We start from the raw sequence: 21,550 nt of genomic DNA, 5'->3' as shown, positions 1-21,550 counted from the left end.
AGTGGGCCTGTGCAAGAGATGAATCCAACTGAGCCAGAAAAGCCCTTTTTTGGTCCAAATTTTTTTTCTTTCAGGCCTTGTCCTGTGTATACCAGTCATGCACCACATAACATTTTGGTCAACAAGGGACCACATATATAACTGGTCATCCAGTAAGCTATGGTTACTTTATTATTGAAGAAAGAAAATTTTTAGGCCAGGCGCGGTGGTGGTTCACGCCTGTAATCCCAGCACTTTGGGAGGCCGAGGCGGGCAGCTCATTTGAGGTCAGGAGTTTGAGACCAGCCTGGCCAACATGGTGAAACCCTGTCTCTACCAAAAATACAAAAAGTTAGCCGGGTGTGGTAGCATGTGCCTGTAATCCCAGCTACTTGGGAGACTGAGGCAGGAAAATCACTTGAACCCGGGAGGCAGAGGTTGTAGTGAGCTGAGATTGTGCCACTGCACTCCAGCCTGGGCAACAGCAAGACTCCGTCTCAAAAAAAGGAAAACGTTTAATATAAATATGGTGCAGCCTAAGTGTACAGTGTTTATAAAGTCTGAAGTAGGCCGGGCGCGGTGGCTCAAGCCTGTAATCCCAGCACTTTGGGTGGCTGAGACGGGCGGATCACGAGGTCAGGCGATCAAGACCATCCTGGCTAACACGGTGAAACCCCGTCTCTACTAAAAAATACAAAAAAAAAAAAAAAAAAAAAAAAAACTAGCCGGGCGAGGTGGTGGGCGCCTGTAGTCCCAGCTAATGTAGTCCCAGCTACTCGGGAGGCTGAGGCAGGAGAATGGCGTAAACCCGAAAGGCGGAGCTTGCAGTGAGCTGAGATCCGGCCACTGCACTCCAGCCTGGGCAACAGAGCGAGACTCCGTCTCAAAAAAAAAAAAAAAAAAAAGTCTGAAGTAGTGTACAATAATGTCTTAGGCCTTCACATTTACTCACCACACCCACCGCAACTTCCAGTCCTGCACCTCTTTTCATGGCAAGTGCCCTAACCAGTCATTTTTTATTTTTTGCACTGTACTTTTACTGTACCTTTGCTATGATTAGGTGCACTAATACCGCTGTGTCACAATTGCCTACATTGTTCAGTAGAGTCACTGCAAGTTTGTAGCCCAGGAGCAATAGGCCTTACCATATAGCCTAGGTGTGTAGTAGGCTCTACCATCTTGGTTTGTGTAAGTTACTCTATGATGATCCCTCCATGACAAAATCACCTAGTGACACATTTCTCAGAATGTATCCCCGTAGTTAAGTGACATATGACTATTTTTTTTATTGTGGTAAAATATAGTAACATTTACCATTTTAGCCATTTTTAGGTGTACAATTCAGGAGCATTAAGTACATTCATCCTGTTGTATATCCAGTGATCACTACTTATTTCTAGAACTTTTTCATCACTCCAGAAACTGTACCCATTAACTCTTCTTCGCCTCCCACCCCCATCCCCTGGCAACCATCATTCCATATTCTGTCTCTGTGAATTTAATTACTCTAGGTACCTCATGTAAGTAGAATCATACAGTATTTATCATTTTGTGACTGGATTATTTCACTCAACGTGTTTTCAAGGTTCATCCACATCGCAGCATGTGTCAGAACTTCCTTCCTTTTTAAGGCTGTATAATATTCCATTGTACACATTGACCACGTTTTGTTTATTCATTTGTTGGTTGACACTTGGGTTGTTTTCACCTTTTGGCTATTGTGAATAATGCTGCTATGAACATTAGTGTATATGTTTGAGTCCCTGCTTTCGGTACATAAGAGTGAAATTGCTGAATCATACGCTCATATTTTGTTTGACTTTTTGAGAGATTGCCAAACTTTTCCATAGCAGTTGAACCATTTTACATTCCCACCAACAGTGCACAGGAGTTCCAACTTCTCCACATCCTCACCAACACTTGGTTACCTTCTCTTTTGTTTTGTTTTTTCCTAATAGCCATCCTAATGGTATGAAGTAGTGTCCCATTGTGATTTTAATTTGCATTTCTCTAATGAATAGTGAGATTGAGCATCTTTTTCCTGTTTTTGGCCATTTGTATATGTTCACTGGAGAAATGGCTGTTCAAGTCCTGTGCCCATTTTTCATTGGATTTTTGTTCTTATTGTTGAGTCATAAGATTTTTCTAGATATTCTGGATATTAATCCCTTGTCAGATACATAATTTGCAAGTATTTCTCCATAGGCTGCTTTTTCACTCTGTTGATAGTGTCTTTTGATACACAGAAGTTTTTCATTTTCATTAAAATATCATTAACTTAATTTCACTAATTGCATTAATTTCCAAGTCCAATTTGTCTATATGTTGGTGGTAGTGGTGGTGTTATATCTAAATCATTGCCAAATCCGATGCTATGAAGTTTTGCCCTATGTTTTCTTCTAAGTTTTATAGGTTTAGGTCTTTATATTTAGGACTTTGACCATTTTGAGTTCATTTTTATATACAGTGTTAGGTAAGGATCCAGCTTCATTCTTTTGCATGTGAACATCCAGATGTCCCAGCATGATTTGTTGAGAAGACTGTCCTTTCCCTATCTTGGTACCCTTGTTGAAAATCATTTGACGTATATGCAAGGGTTATTTCAAGGCTCTCTAGTCTGTTCCATTGGTCTGTATGTCTATCTTTCTTTTTTCAGGAAAGTACAGTGTTCAACCTACACAGTCTTGATTACCGTGGCTTTGTTGTAAATTTTGAAATCAGGAAGTGACAAGCCTCTACGTTTGTTCTTTTTCAAGATGGTTTTGGCTATTAGGAGTTCCTAGATTCCATATGAATTTTAGGATGGGTTTTATCTTTCTTTCTTTTTTCTTTTTTCTTTTCTTTTATTTTATTTTATTTATTTATTTTTTTGGAGACGGAGTCTTGCTGTGTCGCTCAGGCTGGAGTGCAGTGGCGGAATCTTGGCTCACTGCAACCTCTGCCTCCCGCCGAGATCTCGGCTCACTGCAACCTTCACACCATTCTCCTGCCTCAGCCTCCTGAGTAGCTGGGACTACAGGCGCCTGCCACCATGCCCGGCTAATTTTTTGTATTTTTAGTAGAGATAGGGTTTCACTTTGTTAGCCAGGATGGTCTCGATCCCCTGACCTCATGATCTGCCTGCCTCGGCCTCCCAAAGTGCTAGGATTACAGACGTGAGCCACTGCACCCGGCCTTTTTTTTTTTTTCTTTTAAACTAGACACAGGGTCTCCCCTGTTACCCAGACTAGAGTTTAGTATCCTGATCATAGCTTACTGCTGCCTCAAATTCTTGGGCTCAAGTGATCCTCCTGCCTTAGCCTCTAAAGTACCTATGACTGCAGACATGTGCCACCACACCTGGCTTTTTTTTTTTTTTTTTTTGGTAAAGCTAGGGTCTCGTTATGTTGTCCAGACTGGTCTTGAACTCCTAGGCCCCGCAAAATATCGGGATTACAGGCATGAACCACTGAACCTGGCCTGTGATAGGTTTTTATATTTCTAAAAATCACTGTTGGGATTTTAATAGGATTGCATTGCCTCTGATGATCACTTTGGGTAGTACTGACATCTTAACAATATTAAATTTTCCAACACAGGATGTCTTTCCATTTAATTGTGTCTTTAAATGGATATAATTGAACACAGGATGTCTTTCCATTTGATTATGTCTTCTTTAATTTCTTTTGTGGTTTTCTGTGTACAAGTCTTTCACCTCCTTGGTTAATTCCTACGTATTTTATTCTTTTTGATGCTATTTAAATGGAACTGTTAATTTCTTTCACGAAGTGTTCACTGTTAGTACTATAAAGAAATGCAACTGATTTCTGTGTGTTGATTTTGTATTTGACAACTTTGCTGAATTTGTTATTCTGTTTTTATAGAATCGCTATAAGATCATGTCATCTGTAAAAAAAGAGAATTTTATTTCCAATGTGGATGCCTTTTATTTTCTTGTCTAATTGCTCTGGCTAGGACTTTCAGTACTATTTTGAATAGAAGTGACAAAAGCAGGCATCTTTGCCCTGTTCCTGATCTTTCGGGAAAAGCTTTCAGTCGTTCGCCATTGAGTGTGATGTTGGCTGTGGGTTTTTCATGTATGGGCTTTATCATATTGAGGAAGTGTCTTTCTGTTCCTTGTTTATTATTGAGTATATTTATCATGAAAAAGTGTTGAATTTTGTCAAATGCATTTTCTGTATCAATAAAGATTATCATGTGTTTTTCCCCTTCTTTCTAATAATGTGGTGTATTACATTGATTTCAATGTATATATTTTTTCTTTTTTCTTTTTTTCTTTTTTTGAGATAGGGTCTCACTCCATCACCCAGCCTGGAGTGCAGCAGCAGGAACACGGCTCGCTGCAGCCTCAATTCCTGGGCTCAAGTGATCCTACCCCCTCAGCCTCCCGAGCAGCGGGGACAACAGGTGTGTGCCACCACATTGGCACTTTTTTCTTTTTCTGTAGAGACAGGGTCTCCCTATGTTGCCCAGGCTGGTCTCAAACCCCTGGGCTCAAGCAATCCTCCCACCTTGGCCTCCCAAAGTCCTGGGATTAAAGGGGTGAGCCACCACACCTGGCTTCAATGTATGTATTTTTAAATGATTTTAGGCCATGTGTGGTGGCTTATGCCTGTAATCCCAGCACTTTGGGAGGCCAGGGTGGGAGGATTGCTTGAACCCAGGAGTTTGAGACTAGACTGGACAACACAGCGAGAGCCCATCTCTAAAACAAATTTTAAAATTAGCTGGGCATAGTGTTGTGCACCTGTGGCCCCAGCTACTCAGGATGCTGAGGCAGAAGGATTGCTTGAGTCTGGGAGGTTTGGGGCCGCAGTAAGCTATGATTGTGTCACTGCACTCCAACCTGTGCAAGAGTGAGACCCTGTCTCAAATGAAAAAAAAAAAATGTGGAATGAAATCCTTTGGTGTCCATCAGAGGCCCCGATGTCATTCCCAGAAAGGAGTCTCCTTCCTGCCCTGCTGGTGGCGCTGCACCCTACATGACTCCTTTGGATACCTCAGAGACCCTTCCGTCTTAGCCAGAGCAGGGAGGTGGCTGGGCACCCAAGCCTGGTGACCCTGGCGCTGTTTGTGCTTCATCCCTTAGAAACCAGTGTTCTCTTTGTGGGTTTCCTTCCATTCTTTAGTTGTTTTTTTTTTTTTTAATTTAAAAAAAAATTTTTTTAGAGGCAGGATCTCTGTTGCCCAGGCTGAGTACAGTGGCACAATCATAGCTCACTGCAGCCTCAAATTCCTGGGCTCAAGTGATTCTCCTGCCTCAGCCTCCTGAGTAGTGAGGACCACAGGCATGAACTACCATGCCTGGCTAATTTTTAAAATTTTTGTAGAGGTGGAACTCACTCCATTCTCTTTTTTTTTTTTTTTTTTTTTTTTAATTGAGGTAAGACTTAAGTCTCAGGTATGAACAACAACAACAACAAAATTGAGGTAAGATTGACTACAATGGAAGGCATGGATCTTTTATATTTTTTATTTTTTTATTTTTTTATTTTTATTTTTTTTTTGAGACGGAGCCTCGCTCTGTCTCCCAGGCTGGAGTGCAGTGGCCGGATCTCAGCTCACTGCAAGCTCCGCCTCCCGGGTTTACGCCATTCTTCTGCCTCAGCCTCCCGAGTAGCTGGGACTACAGGCGCCCGCCACCTCGCCCGGCTAGTTTTTTGAATTTTTTTTTTTTAGTAGAGACGGGGTTTCACCGTGTTAGCCAGGATGGTCTCGATCTCCTGACCTCGTGATCCGCCCGTCTCGGCCTCCCAAAGTGCTGGGATTACAGGCTTGAGCCACCGCGCCCGGCCTATATTTTTAAAAAATATTATCAGGCAGCCCCCCAAACCAGAATAGGTTTGAAGAGACTCCCAGAATGCACAGATCTTAACAGCACGGTTTCATGACTTTTGTATGCGCAGACCACTGCCACATACGAGTAAGCTATGGAACACTCCATTCCCTGAAAGTACCCCCAGGCCCCGTTCCTCATTTCTGGCACCTCATTTCTGCCTCATTCAGGCACCATTCTGATTTCTACTCCATCGCTTTACTTTGCTCACTCTGGAACTTCTCACAAACGGAACGCTACAGTATAGAATCCTGAGTGTGGCCTTTTCCAGTCAATACAGCATTTGCAAGATTCATCAATGTTGTGGTCACATGTATCTCATTTGTTTTTTTATTTTTGTTTGTCTTAAGGACAGTGTGATAGTAAATCTCATTTGTTCTGAGTGCTGGGTAGCATCTCATTGCATGACTACAGTTTGTCTGTCCATTCTCTCTGTCTCTTTCATTTTTTGTAGAGATGGTGTCTTGCTCGTTGCCGAGGCCAGTCTCGAACTCCTGGTCTCAAGTGATTTGTGTGCCTCGGCCTCCCAAAGTGCTGGGACTACAAGTGTGAGCCACTGTGCCAGGCCCCTGTTCTCTTATTGATGGACATTCTTGTGACTTCTGGTTTGGAACTATTGTGAATAAAGCTGCTCTGAACATTCTTGAACAAGTTCTTTTTGTTCACCTAAGGTTTCATTACTTCTGGGTAAATATCTAGGAGTGGACTTGCTGGATCATAGGGTAGGTGCATATATTTAAATTTTTTTTTTTTTTTTTTTTTTTTTTTTTTGAGACAGAGTCTCGCTCTGTCCCCCAGGCTGGAGTGCAGTGGCAGATCTCAGCTCACTGCAAGCTCCACCTCCCGGGTTCCTGCCATTCTCCTGCCTCAGGCTCCTGAGTAGCCGGGACTACAGGCGCCCACCACTGCACCTGGCTAATATTTCGTATTTTAAGTAGAGACGGGGTTTCACTGTGTTAGCCAGCATACAGGATAGTCTCGATCTGCTGACCTCATGATCCACCCACCTCAGCCTCCCAAAGTGCTGGGATTATAGGCGTGAGCCACCACGCCTGGCCATATTTAACTTTATTTATTTATTTATTTATTTATTTATTTATTTGATTTTGAGACAGAGTCTGTAGCCCAAGCTGGAGTGCAGTGGCGCGATCTCGGCCCACTGCAACCTCCGCCTTCTGGGTTCAAGCAATTCTCCTGCCCCAGCCTCCCGAGTAGCTGGGATTACAGGCGTCTGCCACCATGACCAGCTACTTTTTGCATTTTTAGTAGAGCTGGGGGTTTCACCATGTTGGCCAGGCTGGTCGCAAACTCCTGACCTCAGGTGATCCACCCACCTTGGCCTCCCTAAGTGCTGGAATTACAGGCATGAACCACCGCACCTGGCCAATATATTTAACGTTATAAGAAACTGCCCACCAGGTGCGATGGCTCATGCCTGTAATCCCAGCACCTTGGGAGGCCAAGGCTGGGCAGATCACGAGGTCAAGAGATCGAGCCCATCCTGGCAAACATAGTGAAACGCTGCTCTATTAAAAAAATATAAAAATTAGCTGGGCATGGTGGCACGTGCCTGTAGTCCCAGCTACTTGGGAGGCTGAGGCAGGAGAATTGCTTGAACCCGGGAGGAGGAGGTTGCGATGAGCCAAGATCGCGTCACTGCACTCCAACCTGGGCAACAGAGTGAAACTCCATTTCAAAAAAAAAAAAAGAAGAAACTGCCAAGAGCGTTTCACAGTAGCTGAAATGCTCATCTTTCCTGCAGCATTGTATGTGCATTCCAGTTGTCAGTTGTTCCACATCCTCACCACACTTGGTATTGTCAATCTTTTAAATTTTAATCATTCTGGCAGGAGTGGAGTGGTATCTCATTGTCGTTTTGATTTGCATTTCCCTAGTAACTAATGATGTCCATGATTTTATGTGGTTGTTTTTCACCTCTTATTAATTTGCAAGAGGTCTGGGGGTTTTTTGTTTTGTTTTGAGACAGAGTCTAGCTCTGTCTCCCAGGCCGGAGTGCAGGGGTGCCATCTCGGGTCACTGCAACCTCTGCCTCCTGGGTTCAGGTGATTCTCCTGCCTCAGTCTCCCGAGTAGCTTGGATTACAAGTATACACCACCACACCCGGCTAATTTTTTAGTAAACACGGAGTTTCACCATGTTGGCCAGGTTGCTCTCAAACTCCTGGCTTCAAGTGATCTGCCCATCTCAGCCTCCCCAAAGTGCTGGGATTATAGGCTTGGGCCACCGTGCCCAGCCAGGAGTTTTTGCATATATTCTGAATTAAAAAGTCTTTGTCAGATACAAATATCGCAAACACTCTTTCCTAATCTGTCACTTGCTTACTCACTTTCTTGATGTGTCCTTTTGAAAAGCAGAACTTTTCATTTTGATGCGAGTGCTTTTTGTGCCCTAAGAAGCTTTGCTACCCGAACATTATGAAGGTTTTCTTCTATGTTTAGTTTTGGAAGTCCTATTATTGTCACTTCTACATGCAGGTCTGTGGTGTATTTTGCACCGATTTTCATGTGTGATGTGAGTCAAAGTTTGTTTTCTCCTTATGGACATCCCATTGTTTTAGCACCATTAGTTAAAAGGACTGCCCTCTTCCCCATTGAATCACCTTGGCACTCTTGTTAAAATCCAGGTACTACATTTGTGCTGATCTACTTCCGGACCCCCTATTGTGTTCCATTGATCTTTATCCTCAGGCCCAAAGCATACCGTATTCATTACTGTAGCTGGCCAGGCACAGTGCTCATGACTATAATCTTTGGGAGGCCAAGGTGGGAGAATCACTTAAGGCCAGGAGTTTGAGACCGTCCTGGACAACATAGCAAGACTCTGTTTCTATAAACAAAATGATAGCTTTATAGTAACACTTGAAATCAGATAGTGTAAGTCCTCCAACTCTGTTTTCCTTTTTCGAAATTGTTTTGGCCATTCTAGTTCTTCTGCACATCCATGTACACTTTGTAATCAACCTGTGAATTTCTATAAAAATAATCAGCCTGACAATTTCTCATGGGATTTTAAGATTTTGTTGAATCTATAAATTTGGGGACACAGAACATCTTAACAATATCTCATCTTTCAATCTTTGAACAGATTACATCTCTTCATTGATTTACGTCTTCATTAATTTTTCTTTTTTCTTTTCTTTCCTTTTTTTTTTTGAGACAGGATCTCACTCTGTTGCCCAGGCTGGAGTGCAGTAGCACAATCTCGGCTCACTGTAACCTCCACATCACAGGCTCAAACAATCCTCCTGCCTCAGCCTCCCAAGTAGCTGGAACTACAGGCATGTGCCACCATGCCTGGTTAATTTTTGTATTTTTAATAGAGATGGGGTCTTACCATGTTGTCCAGGCTGGTCTCGAACTCCTGGACTCAAGTGATCTGCTTGCCTCGGCCTCCCAAAGTGCTGGAATTACAGGCATGAGCCACCGTGCCCAACCTTAGGTCTTCATTAATTTCTTTCAGGAATGTTTATAGTTTGCAGTGCGTAGGTTTGGGCATATTTTATTAAATTTATCCCTACACATTTTATGTTTTTTGATGCTACTGTAAATGGTACTTTTAACCACCACATGTCCTCACTCATATGTGGAAGGTAAAAAAAAAAAAAAAAATGGTCTCACATTAGTCAAAAGTAGAACAGAGGCTATTAGAGCTGGGGGAAGGGAGGGAGAGAGAGAGATGTGTTGAAGGATACAAAATTCCAGCTAGATGGGAGGAACAAGTTCTAGTGTTCTACACCACTGTAGGATGACTGCAGTTAACAAAAATGTTATAGTTTCAAATAGCTAGGAGGAGGATAGCAAATGTTCCCTAACAAAGAAATGATAAGCGCTGGAGATGATGGATAAGTTAGTTGACCCGGATCTGATCACTGCACATTGTATGTATTGAAACATCACTATGTACCCCATGGGTATGTGTCGTTATTTGTCCATTTAAATTGTTTTACATTTCACTTTCCAGTTGTTCATAGCTAGTATATAAAAACAGGTTTGACATTTTCTCTTGAGCTCCTGCTAAATTCATGTATTAGGTCTAGTAGTTGTTTTGTAGATTCCTCAGGAGTTTCCATGTACATGATCATATCATCTACAATGAAAAACAATTGCGCTTCTTTCTTTCATATATATATGTTCATTTGTATATGACATTTGCATATTGATTTACCTATAATGTACATAGGATGTGTACACATATGCATACATTTCTATACAGGATGTTTTTGCCTATGTCAGTGGCCAGGTCCGTCAGTGACAATGTTCAGTGAAAGTGGTGTGAGTGGGTGTCCTTGACGTGTTCCTGATTTTAGGAAAGCGTTTGGTCTTTCACAATTAAGTACAGCGTAAGCTGTAGATGTTTCTCCTAAATGCCTTTTTATCAGGTTGAGTTTCCTTTTCATTCTAATTCCTTGAGAGTTTTATTTTTTCATAAATGGGTTTTAAATTTGGTCAAATGCTCTGTCTCTGTTGATATGATCACAGTATTTTTCTTTGTCATTGTTAATGTGATAAATTACGTTGATTACATGTTGGCTGTGAAATCGTCTTGCATTCCTGGGATAAATTCCACGTGGTCATAATGAATGCTTTGTACGTGTTGCTAAGTACAATTTGTTCACGTTTTGTTAAGGACTTTTGCGTCTGTGTTCTTGAGGGATAATGCTGGCCTCATAAAATGAGTCTGGAGATGTTTCTCCCTTCTCTATTTTCCTAAATAATTGGTGTAATATTGGCATTATCTCTTCCTTAAATGTTTGATAAAATTAACCAATGAAACCGTCTAGGCCTAGAGTTTTCCTTATGAGATAGAATTTAATTATTTTAATAGATATAGAGATATTCATATTTTCTGCTGCTTCTTGTGCAAATTAAGGAATTTGTCTAGTTCATTTAAATTTTCAAATTTAGTGAACTAAATTTGTTCATTTTGACTTATTCTCCTTTTAATGTCTCTAATCTCTGTAGCAGTATTTCCTCTTTCATCCCTGATATTGGTAATTTTATGGCTTTTTATTTTCAAATAACCAACATTTTACCTTAGTGGTTTTCTCCATTCTTTTTGTTTTCTTTTCTTTTCTTTTCTTTTTTTTTTTTTTTTTTTTGAGACAGAGTCTCACTCTGTCGCCCAGGCTGGAGTGCAGTGGCACAATCTTGAACTAGCTCTACCTCCCGGGTTCACGCCATTCTCCTGCCTCAGCCTCCCTAGTAGCTGGGACTACAGGAACCTGCCACCACTCCCAGCTAATTTTTGTATTTTTAGTAGAGACAGGGTTTCACCTTGTTAGCCAGGATGATCTCGATCTCCTGACCTCGTGATCCGCCTGCCTCGGCCTCCCAAAGTGCTGGGATTACAATTTGTTTTCTATTTTACTGATTTCCACTTTTATACTTATTTCCATCCTTCTATTTACTTTGATTTTAATTTGAATTTCTTTTTCTGTTTTGTTTTGTTTTGTTTTTTTTGAGATGGAGTCTCACTCTGTTGCTCAGGCTGGAGTGCAGTGGCGCAATCTCGGCTCACTGCAAGCTCCGCCTCTGAGGTTCATGCCATTCTCCTGTCTCAGCCTCCTGAGTAGCTGGGACTACAGGCGCCTGCCACCATGCCTGGCTAATTTTTTGTATTTTTGGTAGAGACGGGGTTTCACTGTGTTAGCCAGGATGGTCTTGATCTCCTGACCTCGTGATCCGCCTGCCTCAGTCTCCCAAAGTCCTGGGATTACAGGCGTGAGCCACTACTCCTGGCCCTTTTTCTGGTTTCTTAAGGAGGTTGCTTAGGGCATAGATTGTAAACCTTTCTTCTTTTTTAACAGAAGTATTTAAAGCTATAAATTTCCCTCCAACCACTGCCTTAGCTGCATTCTAGAAATACTGATGTGTTATTTTTTTTATTGTCATTTAATTCAAAATATTTTCCAATTTCTCTTATGAGTTCGTCTTTGATTCTTAAGTTATTTAGAATGTGTTGTGTGATTTCCCAGTTGGGGGGATTGGCAAGCTATCTTTTTATGATTGATATTTATTATTATTGTTATGTCCTAGTGTATGGTCTACTTGGTGAAAGTTCCATGTGCAACTGAAAAGAATATGAAGTGTGAAACATATGTGAAGAATGATGGCGGGACTCTGGTATAATCATTTTGGAAAAAGTATTTGTCATTCTTGTGTTAAACATATACCTACCTATGACCTAGCCATTTCACTCATAGATGTTTATCCAAGAGAACTGAAAATGTATGTTTACACAGAAAGTTTTACATCAACATTCATTGTAGCTTCATTAGTAATAGCCAAAAACAACCCACCAATAGGTGGGGGATAAACAAAATTGGTGTATCTCTACAATGGAACACCGCTTACCAAAAAAAAAACCACCACAGCAACAAAACAAAAAAACCAAAAACCTAGCTCCTGTTACTGGCTTTTTATTTTTATTTTTATTTTATTTTATTTATTTTTTTAAGGCGGAGTCTCGCTCTGTCGCCCAGGCCGGAGTGCAGTGGCGCGATCTCTGCTCACTGCAAGCTCCGCCTCCTGGGCTCCCGCCATTCTCCTGCCTCAGCCTCCCGAGTAGCTGGGACTACAGGCGCCCGCCACCTCGCCCGGCTAGTTTTTTGTATTTTTAGTAGAGACGGGGTTTCACCCTGTTAGCCAGGATGGTCTCAGTCTCCTGACCTTGTGATCCGCCCACCTCGGCCTCCCAAAGTGCTGGGATTACAGGCGTGAGCCACTGCGCCTGGCCACTGGCTTTTTAGATGTGCCTCTTTGTATTTTAGTGGTTGCTCTAGGAGTTTACATTGTACATCTTTATTATAACCTACTTACTACGTTATATTGTACTACTCCCCATTAGGTATAAGAAGGTTGCATCTGTATAATTAATTCCACTGGCAACCATGTTTTTGCTATTGCTGTCATATGTTTTTCATTAATATAAACCCAACTATACATTGTTATCATTCTTGTTTTAAGTAATCAGTATTGTTTAAAGAAAATGAGAAGGAAAAACATAGCATTTTTCTTTACCTGTATATTCGCACTTCTGATACTCTTCATTTCTGTCTGTCCATCTAAGTTTCCATCTGGGAAAATTTCCCTTCTGCCTGAAGAACTTCTTCCTGCAGTTCTTGTAGTGCAGGTCTGCTGGTAAGGAGTGATCTTGGCTGACTTTATCTGAAAATGCCTTTATGTCTCTTTAGGGTTTGAAAAGTATGTTCACTGCACATAGATCTCAGAGTTGCCTTTTTTTTTCTTTTCTTTTCTTTCTTTTTTTTTTTTTTTTAAAGATGGGGTTTCACCGTGTTGGCCAGGTTGGTCTCAAACTCCTGACCTCAAGCGATCCGCCCGCCTCGGCCTCCCAAAGTGCTGGGATTACAGGTGTGAGCCACTGCGCCCGGCCTGGAGGTGGCTTTTTCTTCCTTCTGCCCATACGCTTTTTCCTGATGGGAAGTCGCCAGGCATGTGCAATATGTCCCGGCTGCTTTCTTAATCTTAGGTTTTCTCTTAATCTTAGGTGTCCAAGAGTTTGATTGTGATAGGCCTGGCTGTGTTTCTTTGCATTAACATTCGTTGTAGCTTCATTAGTAATAGCCAAAAACAACCCACCAGTAGGTTGTGTTAAACATATTGCTTGGAGTTTGCTGCGATTCCTTGATGTTGGTCAACCAATTCATGAAACTTTAGGTCATTATTTCTTCAGTTTTTTTTCCTGCCCCATGCTCACTCCTCTCCTTCTGAGACATCATGATGTAAGTTGTTTGAATATTGTCGCTCGGGTCCCTAAGGCTGTTTTTTCATTGTTCTTTTTAATCGTGTTACTCTCTATTCTTTTGATTGGAGAACTTTTAAAAAATCTCTATTGAAGTTCATTGACCCTTACTTCTGCCATCTCCAATCTGTTCTTAAGAATAAAGTCCATCCAGTTAAATTTCCAATTTTCACCTGTTATTTTACCTTTACTTTTTGTCCTAGAATTTTCCTTGCTTTTTTCTTTGAGGTGGGGTCTCACTGTGTTGCCCAGGCTGGAGGTAGTACATGCAGTGGTGTGATCATAGCTCACTGCAGCCTCGAACTCCTGGGTTCAAGTGTTCCTCCCACCTCAGCCTCCTGAGTAGCTTTCAAGAGTGAGCCACTGCGCCCTGTCAACCATGGACACTTAAAAACAGAAAACATAACATAAAGCCTTCAGGCCATGCTTGACAGCCATGCTTTGAGCACCTACTATGTGCCAGGTACCATGCTGGGGACAAAAATGTGAAGAAGGGAGGCTCCTGCAGGGCAAGAGAGAAAGACAGGCTTTAGAGTAATCAAGAAACAGCATTCTGTGGGAGCCCTGGGCGGGTGCCTCATCTTGCCAGCTGACAGGGAGAACTTCCTGGAGGGGGGCCTGTACGCTGAATCTTAACCAATGAGGGGGCATTAGCCAGGGCAGAAAGAGGAAGGCACAGCTTGGGGCTGAAGGAACAGCATGGGCAAAGGCACAGAGGCCAGACAAGGCGGGTGCGGGAAAAAGTCCCAGGCAGGAGTAAGAGCAGTGTCCCCACCCGCTGGGCGCCCCCACTGCAGCCGTCTGTGGGTGGGGTGGGATCAGAGCTTGTCTGAGCTGGTGAAGGCGGGACTCATCCCCGCTGTGTCTGGGCCTCCTGGTGCAGTCTTCCGCCCTGACATGCCTGGGCACCTGGGAGCTGACAGGTACGGTGCCTTTCCGGAGAGGTAAGGCACTGGATGGGAGACTCTGACCTGTAAAGAACTGGTTGATGGGAAGCGCCTGCTGCATTGATATGGCATCTCCGCCCCACCAAGGCTTTGAAAATCAAATACTCCCCAAGCTATGGAAACCCAACCACAGGCGGACTGTTAGGACTTTATTATTATAATCACTCGGCCCAATTCCAGCCACCGTGGGCAGAACAATGAGCCATTGAAGCCTTGCGGAGGTCTCGCCTCTCCCATGGGCAGGGACCCGGTGCTGAGGCCTTGGCAGGGAGGGTGGTGGCAGGCCTGTCCGCTACTGCACAGCCCGGGGGCCCCCTGGGGGTCCAGGCTTCGGTCTCCTCACTCATCGAGCGGGCGGCCTGAAGAGAACACATCCGGACGGTGCTGCACTCTCCTGACATTCTGTCCTACACTGTGACCCTTGTAGGTCAGGAGCTAACTCTGTCTGCTTCGGGGAGACCACGATGCAGAAGACACCGGCGCCCTTCGCAGTCCTCAGCATGCGCGGCCCCACCCACATCATCATAAACAGGGAGCCTGTGGGGTGCTCCCGCTCCGAGCTGGGGTGCCCAGTGTAGGGGTGGCCCTGGGAGCCCCAGCTGGGTCAGAGGTCAGCAGCCAGGGTAGAGGGCTAGGCACAGCTGGCTCCGCCCCCAGCTGCTGAGTTACAAGGCCACACCACCTCCTGCCTGTGGCTCCACTTGATTCTCAAGCATCTGGTGTATTTCATCATCAGTTATAAGCCAAAAAGATTCCAGTTTTAGTTAGGGGGAAAAAACGTTCCATTCTGTGGAACCACAAGGCCCCATCATTGTCCCACGAAACCCTGGAGGCCAGGACCTCGCCAGGCTTCAGCCAGGTCTGCCCCACGCTTTGCTCCTGCTGCACCGGCACCGCTGGCTTTGCACCTCCTCTATGTCCTGAACACACGGTTTGTTGGGCCTGGATTTTCACTCCTGTGGGTGCCCAGCTCCCTGCCCTGCCCCCATGGGAGTCAGCTGCCAACCAAAAGGCACAGCGGGGGACGTTCTCTTCTGTCTCCCAGGAGCCTCTGCTTGTCCCCTCGCTGGGAAGTAAGGGAAGGCTCTGGGAACGCCGGCTTGGGTTTCGGGATTAGGGTAACCCGAGCACCATACACCACGTCAGGGCTGGGATCAGGCAGGCTCGGGCCTAAGATGCTTTGCTGGACCCCACAGATGGCCCCCTCGCTGTCCTCATAGGCACAGGGGGTTGGCCGGGGACCACGACAAGCAGGACTCCAGAACCCTCTGGTGGCAGGATCAGAGGTCAGGGAGATTTCAGGGAGTTAGGCTGGGCCTCGAGAGCAGGCATAAGGGAGGATGAGGGACAGGAGGGTGGTCAGTGTGTGGCAGGAGTGAGGTTCGACTGCACCTGCAGGAAAGCACCAAGGGCCCACGGGCACCAGGCCCAGGACTGAAGCTGCAGCCCTGACGGTTCCCGTGATCAAGTGGACAGGGATTAAGGAGCAGCGTCTGGAAAATGGGCCCACAGTCTTGCCTCTCTCTCCCAGAGTTGCCCGGAAGATCCATCCAGGGTGTTGACAGCAGCAATCAGTGGCATTCAGTGCATGGACCTGGCCGCAGGGCGTGGGCACCGTGTGGGTGGGTGTGGCGCCCCAATCCTCCACTCCTGGCCAGCGCAGGCAGTCTCGGCTGCTGTTGCCTGTATTCCCTGATGACCCATAGTGCCAGCCCGAGCTGGATGCTGTCACCGCCTGACAGAGTGCAGGGTGTCTGCAGCAAGTCCTCAGCTCTTGACCAGACTTCACCCTGCATGGTGGATTCTGGGAACAGAAAGCCATGATGCCAGCCACGCCTGCCAGGCTTGGAAGTGGGCCCTGTGGCTGACGCTCAGGGAGCTGCTGCAGGTGAGACCCCAGGAGCTCCCTGGTGTCTGGGGCCCCATCCCTCGCACGCTCTGCCTCCCAGAACCCTGTCGGGGCTGCGTCACATCCGTTTCCTGGGTTATCAGTCTCATGGCAGCTCTTGCCTGTTGAATCTTCTGTCCAGTTATTTCCCAAGCCGAACATTCCAGGTTGTGGCTGGACAGGCCCTTGCCTGCCTGCCTCCCACTCTGAGCTCCTTCCTTCACTAGCCCATCTGAGGGGGCACCAGCAGCTTGGCTCCCCACAGCCGGCCCTGTGGGACCTGGTCTGGGCAGGGGCAAAGCAGAGCTGGGGTCTGCACAGCACTGGAGCACTGGATCCTGCCTGGAAGAGCACAGCCGAGAAGCCCCAAGCACAGCGGGGAGCCCCCTCAGCCCGGGTGCAGAGGGACATGGGGGCACATGGAGCCAGTTCCTCCCTGCCTGCCTTCTGCTCGGGGTGGCAGCCAGGACGCCAGCGTGTACCTGTTTGTTTATTTACGCCCCTGCCTGGTACAGGAAGGACCTCAGGCAGCTTGCAGGGCCATGCAGTGCCCAGCCAGAGAGCCCAGCTCGAAGATGGTGGCAGAGGAAGGAGACTAGGCCGGGCACAGAATGCTCCCGTGCCAGGCCCTGTTGAGCTCTGGACTTCCGCTGGGAGGGCTGGGGAGGGGAGGACCAGGGAGACAGAGGTGGGCTAGCCTAAGGACGCAGGCTGGGGGCCCATGGGAGGGGTCTTGTGTGCCAGTGGCCCTACCAGGACGGGTGTGGGGCTGCGGCCTGGGGCTCCATGGAAGCTCAGGGAGCGGGATCTGGAAGTCTCTCTCAGCAGCTGGCTGGCTCCCTGGCCCAGGCCCATCTGGATGGAGAGGCAGTTCAGAGGGAGTTGCTTCCTGATGGGGCTGGGGTTGGGCCCATGGAGGAACGTGCTTCTACCTCAATGGGCCCTGTGCCCGGGCCTTGATACCTGTAGGGGCTGTACCACCTGCCCTGGCCACTGGTGCTGGCCCGCTGGTCTTGGGTGTGCACCCCCTGCTGCTTCCTGCTCCAGAGTGTGGGGATCCCCGTGTCTGCCAGTGGATGACCTACACCGACCCTCATGGACCCTGACTAAGCCCAAGGGTGGGAAGTGGCGATGAGTGAGGGCAGGTGGGCAGAGGCCAGCAGGTCTCATCAGGCTGGGCGGGAGGAGCTCTTGCCCAGGGCAGGGGCACTCAGGGACTCTGGGGAGGAGAAGTGGCTCCCAGAGGGACACAGGGTGGGGCAGCAGCCTGGGACCGCGACCAGGAGGCTCAGGCAGCTCTGAGCTCTGGGAGGCAGGAGTAGCCCCCACCCACCAGCCCAACGCAGACACCAACACGCCTCTCACGCCACCCACTGGAGCCAGGTGCCAACGTGTGCTCTCTTGGGGAGAGACATGAGCATGGGGTGGTGACGCCACTAGGATGGAGCCTCAACCCGAGGTGGCCCAGGCACCTGGAGCCTCAATAGGGCCTGCAGGCGTTAGTGTGGCCTCATGGCCCTGCCCCGGTGGGCACACTGCCCAGCCACCTCAGGGCATCCCTCATTACAAGTCTTGGGTCACCTCCAGTTCTTGCCCAGTGTGTGAGGGGTAGGTGGGGGCCTCAGGCCTGCCCCTGGGGCCTGCTTCAACCTGGGGAGGGGACCAGGGCCCAGGGCCCAGGTACTGGCGGCACCTCTGAGCTGCTGCGCTGGGGCTGGAGTGGCCGTGGGCCAGGTAAGGCAAGCAGGTGTCAGCCGAGGTGAGCTCATGTGCCAAGACCCTGTGGGAGGAGCCCAAACCTGAGGCCAGGAAACAGGTGCTCTCAACTGCAGCCCTGCCTGACACTGCTGCTCTCACAGGGGCAGCTCTGCCTGAGGGCCCAGCCAGCACTAAGGTCACCTCACGGCCAGGAGAGCAGGGCCGAGGCGCCCGATGGCTGTCAGCTGAGGCTAGGGACAAGTGAGGCTGCAGCATGCTCAGGGAGGGGGGCTGCAGTCTGAGCATCTCAATCACCCCTCCCCTTGAGCTGATGACCCCTGCTGTACCCCCTGTTCCACTCCTCAGAGCCCTGCCAGGCCCTGCCCTCCCCTGCTGCCCCGCTCTGGCCCTGGAAGCCCTCCATAACTGTATGTCCCCTCCCCTGCATGTGGATCACCCAGGGGGCCTGGGAACTGCCCAGTGTCACTCGGGGGTGCTGGGGGCAGGAGAAGGTGACACTGCCCCATGTCAGAGTGGAGGGTGCAGCACAGGGGGTCCACTCAGCCTGGCTGGGCAGCACCCCCTGCCCACTCCTCCCCCTCCCACGTCTTTGCGAAATCTGGTGCCACAGCAGAAGTGTGCAGGATGTCGCCGCGGGTAATTGCAGGTTACACAGAACAATCTGAGGAATTAAAATCATATTTTCATTGCACCATAAAAACATGTGAAGGCGGGAAGGCGGCCCCGGGGCCAGGTGGAGAACACCCTGCTCTGGCTCCACCCTGTACTCCCTGGGCCGTCCCTGGGGAAACACAGGATCGAAACCACTATTGGCCCAGGACACTGGTCCCACACTGGGCAAGGGAGCCTGGGAGAGCGGCCGCTTTGCCCACATTGCCCTGCTGGGCCTTGGTTCCTGCCCTGGCTGTGCAGCTGCCTGGGTGGGGGCTCTGGGCCAGTGTCCCACCAGAGTAGTGAGGTGTGGGGATGGCCAGTGCCTGTGGGGTCCCCTGGGCCTGGTCTGCAGCCAGGTGCCTGCCAGTTCAGCACCGGCCCTGAGAGGGCCTGGGGCAGCAGTGCTGGCCTGTTTGTGGCAGCTCTTTGCCTGCAGCACCCATTGCTTGTAAACTGTGCTGGACCCCTGCCTGCCACTTACCAGGAGAGTATGAGCCCCTGTGCAGCGGGAGCCCAAGGACCCACGGCTGCCTGGGATGTGTGTGGTGGACGTTTTGGTCCGTCCTAGGGGATGCGCAGGCCGGCTGAATGGGCCACACAGCGCGGGAGAGCTGAGGTCACAGAGAGCAGGTATGTGGTACACGGTGTGTTCCAGGAAGAAAGGGCACGCAGGGAAAACCACCTGGAGGGGCCAGTGGGGACACAGACGTGTAGGTGGCTCTCAGGCCCCCAGCAACAGGCACTCCTGGTCGGCTGGGCAGGCAGGGAGGCGAGAGGCCCTCCTGGCAGAGTGCCGCCCAGCATGTACTGCGGGCTCCACACAGCTGCATCCTCTCCATCACCACAAAAGCACCAAGGCCATTTCAAGTTTTCCCTGTGCTCCCTGGCAGGGACTGATCCCAGGGCCGAGGAATCCACAGGCCCTCTGCCCCCTTCCTGGCTGCTGCCCAGAGCCACCCCCTAGAGCCCAGGCAGCAGGTGTAGGCCGACCTCCCGGCCTCGCGGTGCCCCCAAGGCAAAAAACTTGCAGGCCTAGAGGCAAGCCCCACCCACAGGATCCAGCCCAGGCATGCCACCAGCCGTGCGTTAAATGGGACATGGCTGATCAGGAGCTGCACTTGTGGGAGGGCCTGGCCCAGCACTTGGCATCTTAAGTGGGTGTCTGAGAGCTCACGCGCACGCTTCACACGGCAAGTCGGGCTTCTGCAGGCCCATTAAGGCGCAAAGGCATTCCTCTGTGCGCTGACAAGCAGGGTCCCATCCAGGGCTCGGGGCCGGCAGACTAAGTGATGTTTTCTTAAGGAAGACACGCGATTAGCCACCGCTAAAGCCCCAGCACAATGCAGGGCCCGGCCGTGGCTGTCAGCGCTGTCTCTCCGCAGTGACTGACAGGCGCTCCCCAGCCCATCAAGCCTCAATGCACAGGATTAGCCTGACGCAGTCGACAAGCTGACTTGGAGGGCCACAGTGGAAACCGGCAAAGTGACTGACATCCAGGGACAGAGAGCCTCACACAGCCCTGCTACCTCCCATCATGGGCCCGCCCGTTGGCGGGCTGTTCCAGAACAAAGCCAGTGTCGCCGCCCCTCCCGAGAGCCTGCCTGGCGCTGGGCTGCCGTTCTTGCCTCAAGGTGCAGAGACCAGGCAGAGGGTCCCAGGAAAAACCCTCAGTGGGCGTCTTCAGGCCAGAGGCCAGACAGCTGTGGGGCAGGTGGGGTGGCTCTGCCTCCTGCCTAGGTGGGGTCCCCAGCACTGCAAGGCTGCTCCCCTCTGCCCAGGGCTGCTCGGAATTGTGCTCAGGAGTTCAAGGGGCCCCAGCGGACCCTGGGCTGCACATGATTTAAGAGGGGCCCGGTGACCTGGCCAGACCCCACCCACCTGGGCGATCCTGGGGGCCCGTCAGGGACACCACAGGCAGAGCACGTTTCAGAAAAAGCACCCTCTTTATTTGCACTGCAGAAATGCCAGGGGGCTCGGACATGGGTGCCCACAGGGTGGGTTTCCACCCAGGTCGTCATCATCTGGCAGCAGGAGCCTAGAAGGAGTGCCAGGCGGCAGAGGCTGAGAGGTGCAGGTGTGAGGTGGACAGTCCCCTGAGCCATCCCTGTGGGGCACACAGGCCACCTGTCCAGCACTTGTGCTCCACGCTGACCGTCTCACAGGCGCTCCAGGAGAGGGGTGAGGCCCTCCAAACCTGCCTGCAGCCATCCTGCCAACAACGGGAAGGTCAAGGCAGCCACCCACCCCTCCCATCAGCCTGGTCATGTCTCCCACTGCCACACCCAGGGACCCCCAAGGGAGAGACGGGTGAGAAACAAACCCTGCAGAGAGTGGCCCCACCCCAGGGCGATGCGTCACAGGGAGCGACGCAGTGCTACAAAAATATTTTGAAATGATAAAAATTTATAGCAGGCTCCTAACAAAACAGCTCTGGGAGGTGCAATGTTCTGATAAGAGTTTCCTCAGGATGCCCTTTGTTTATTCCTATCAAGCTCAGCCCCGCCGGGGGGAGGCAGCCACAGCGAAGCAGGGGGCCCTGAGTACCCCCAGAGAGGCCTCCCCAGAGCCCCTCGGCACCATGCGGACCCCAGAGCCTGTCCACAGGCATCTTCGGGGGAGCCCACTGCTCTGCCTGGTCTCCACCTCAGCCCCAGGGGAGAGATGGAGCCCAAACACCCCCAACCCCGGGACAGGCTGACAGCCGTGGGGGTGCCCCAGGTGGGCTGGACGGCACAGGCTGAGGGC

General features: G+C 49.0%; 2 protein-coding genes across 3 annotated transcripts in view; one reads left to right on the top strand and one right to left on the bottom strand.

Moving 5' to 3' along the window:
* The window catches only part of RANBP1 (RAN binding protein 1), a 290,326-nt gene that overhangs the window by 4,323 nt on the left and 264,453 nt on the right, over positions 1-21,550 (top strand). The window lies entirely within an intron of this gene.
* TXNRD2 (thioredoxin reductase 2) overlaps positions 20,730-21,550 on the bottom strand; it is a 68,665-nt gene continuing 67,844 nt past the window's right edge. For both annotated transcript variants that reach the window (XM_050746167.1, XM_050746166.1), the window contains exon 18: positions 20,730-21,014. The gene's annotated coding sequence lies outside the window, so the exon portion shown is untranslated. The remainder of the gene's footprint in view (positions 21,015-21,550) is intronic.

The sequence above is a fragment of the Macaca thibetana genome, chromosome 10, assembly GCF_024542745.1.
Source record: "Macaca thibetana thibetana isolate TM-01 chromosome 10, ASM2454274v1, whole genome shotgun sequence".
In the NCBI taxonomy this organism is placed as follows: domain Eukaryota; kingdom Metazoa; phylum Chordata; class Mammalia; order Primates; family Cercopithecidae; genus Macaca; species Macaca thibetana.
This window is presented reverse-complemented; position numbering and strand designations above follow the sequence as displayed.